The following is a 3,320-nucleotide window of genomic DNA, read 5'->3' on the forward strand; positions in this document are numbered from 1 at the left end:
TTTTTGTTATTGATTTTTTTGTCTAATGTGTTAACTTGTGACTGTAACTTATATTTAGAGGAATTTAAGTTAGCCTAAGAAAATATGTTATATCTTAGGTACATGATTATAATTATCCATTTTTTGTTTGTTTAGGTGTTGTTCATTATAAAATCTACATGTAATTCTATCTTTTCACATTTCTAAAGTTCTAGTTCTTACCTCTTTCTAAAGCTTTTTGGAATAGAGGTGGAAGGTATTGTTTATATCTCCATAGAAGAGAGAGAGAGAGAGCAGGCTTCAACCCAATGTGCTAAGACGTGAATACAGCATACCATCATGTATCAGGGAACCAATAGAGAGGTCTGCTGGGCTGGCCCCAACCCCAAGTACGGGGGCATCACTGCCCCTGGAAGAATGCACTTCAGAGGACAGCACCGGAGCTACAGTTTAGGGAGAGGGGCACGTCTGATTAGAGTATACATGAGAAACAAAGAGGGATTGAGAGTGAGGGGAACACATGCTGGCCCACCAAACCCCAAGGATCATATTCCTGCTTACAGCAGATAATACACACAGAGGGCAATAGGGCTGGCCCCACCATGAGACACAACGTCCCTCACAGTACCATAGCACTAAAGGGACAACACTGGAGACACAGTGCGGGAATGGTGCCCAATCTGACCCCATCACACTGCGTAGAAACACTAAGGGCATGCAACAAAGCAGCAAGGGGAGGAAAGTCATGAAATCCTCAGGGAATATCAAAAATAGACTTCGGAGACAGAGTCTGAGACCCCATAAGACTCAACTGGAAAACACTCATAAAGGCCAACAAACAGACTTTGAACTACTTATAGGCTATTGCTTTTTTGTCAGTGGCTTTCTTTTTATTTTGGTTTTGGCTTTTGTTATTGTTTTGTTGGTTTTGACTTCCTTTGTTGTTTTGTTTGGCTTTGCCTGGTTTTCACGCTTATTAATGTCTCTGCATGTCTATCTAGATAAGATAGGCGGGATAACAATTTGGAGATGAAAAGAATGGGACCAATGGATTTTTTGTTTGTTTGGTTTGGGGGGGATAGAAGAGAAGAGGAGTTGGGAGAAAGAAAAGGGGGGTAGAAACCAACCTAGGGACAAATAAACTATAAGATAACTAAAATCAGTGGAGAGAAGGGTGTAGGATGCTTAAGGGGGCTTAATCAGGGGCAATGTAGCAGAGAGGAATTACTAAACCTGAATGAAGGCTGAACATGATGCTGGGACAAGAGGAAAGTAAAAGGAAATAGAGGAAGGAACCAGGAGGCAAAGGGTGTTTATAGAGGTCTAAATACAGGCATGTACATATGTAAAAATATTTATATATAATGAGAAGGAAATTATATATATATATTAAGAATTAAGGTTGCAGATGGACATTGGGCCTCAACACAAGAACGCTTTGTTCTAATAACCCGTCATTCTGTGATGCTCCCCTTCCCGACACAATCACTGAAGATAAAATGGGTGCAAAAGCAAATATGGTATACTTACCTGGCAGGGGATACACCATGATCAGGAAGGTGGTTTTCCCAGGGCGAGGCTCATCCATTGCACTGTGGGTGTGCTGACCTCTGCGATTTCTCCAAATGCGGGAAACTCTGACTGCATAATTTGTGGTAGTGGCGAACTTTGTTCACGCTCTCCCCTGAAGAAAAAAAAAGAAAATGTGAAGAAAGCTGATGTTGCCCGGCTATCAAAAGATACTGTATCTGGGGTCTTAAAGGCTTGAAGATAAACAAGCTGCCATCTAGCTGAGAAGCAACAAAGCCCACATGAAAGAAGCACACCAGCTTGTGTGATCGCAAGGTGTCAATGGGATCAGGTATCAGGCATCTAAAACTGTGTTAGTCTGGGTACATTAGAGAAACAAATCCCAGGGGGATGGACAACAGAAAAGTGAGTAAAAGGTTACAGGCCAATGTAAGATATGAAAACAATGATCTATAACTAATCAAGGGTTCATTAGTGAAGGAGGGCGGGAGACGGAGGGGGCGAAATGAGCTGATATCAAGGACTCAAGTAGAAAGAAAATGCTTTGAAAATGATGATGGCAGCATATGTACAAATGTGCTTGACAAAATGGATGAATGTATGGATTAGGATGGGAGATGTAAGAGCCCCCAATAAAATTATTTAATTTAAAAAAATCTTTAACCAAAAATAAGTTAATTAATGAAAATAATTTTTTTTAAAAAGTAACAAATAGTGAAATAGTGGCTATTTAAACCCTGGTTAATTATTCAAATAATTTCTTGTCTCATCAAAAAGAAAATTCTTAAGTCTGAGGAAATGAACTCATAATTACCTGAGATTATTTTACTTCTTCAGTTGGATTAATTATAAACCCAAAGGGAGAGTGGATACATTCACTGAAACTCTTAGTTTAAATCAGATTTAATGAATATATGGTACTCATTATGTGTATACAAATACTCTCGTAAGACCAAAAGTTCTTCAAAGAAAAATACATAATTTAAATAAAAAATAAATAACAGAAACTGGTTTAGTCAATATTCAATATGCATAAAAATAAACTATTTGTACCATTAAAAAGATAAAATATTAATTTGTTATTATAAAAGTAAAAGTGATAATGCCACATATAGTTCTTAAAGAAGTATGCACCTCAGTTAAAATAATTTTTATTTTTATCCAAAAACATTACAGAAAAATGTTTTATAAAAACCATTCTTAACAGTCTCCTTTCTTCACATAGCAAGTGTATGTTGATTTTATGTGTTCATTTGGTTGAAATGCCCCATGACTTTTAACTGTAATCAGAATGGAACCCCTGGAGGTACACACAATTTTATTTTTTACAATAGATTCTGAAATACTCATGATATAATTGTCTCTTGTTTGCGTCTGTCAACTATCATCCAAAGTAAAAATGTTAATACTTGGAAACGATACAGTAAAAACATATCTCACTAAGGTACAACAAAACCAACGAATTTATCCCAAATACCTTTTTCATCAACACAAGTGACTACACATGTGAAAGTCTCCTGATAGAACTGACATCAACAAATCCAACCGTTGAATTGCAGTACTGAATTAGAATATAGCCAAAATATTGAACAGACATAAAATAAAATGGAAATAATACTCAGAATCACTATATAAAACCAAAAAAGACAGAATTTTGACATTCAATTGTTTAAAGAAGCAGCATATGATCAAAAACTAATTATACCAAAGGAAGAAGCCCAAGCTACCCTGAGAGCATTAGCCAAAAACAAAGTTCAGGAATTGGTAAAATACCAATGGAAAAGTTTCAACAAACTGACAAGGCACTTGAA

At 36.7% G+C, this 3,320-nt stretch overlaps 1 non-coding gene across 1 annotated transcript; it reads left to right on the plus strand.

Moving 5' to 3' along the window:
• The first annotated feature begins 1,501 nt into the window (after window positions 1–1,501).
• Window positions 1,502–1,666, plus strand: LOC115868930. The gene has a single exon (XR_004045888.1). It is a non-coding gene; the product is annotated as a U1 spliceosomal RNA (small nuclear RNA).
• The last annotated feature ends 1,654 nt before the right edge of the window (window positions 1,667–3,320 follow it).

The sequence above is a fragment of the Echinops telfairi genome, unplaced genomic scaffold, assembly GCF_000313985.2.
Source record: "Echinops telfairi isolate 266 unplaced genomic scaffold, ASM31398v2 ScPeMD7_18;HRSCAF=68, whole genome shotgun sequence".
In the NCBI taxonomy this organism is placed as follows: Eukaryota; Metazoa; Chordata; class Mammalia; order Afrosoricida; family Tenrecidae; genus Echinops; species Echinops telfairi.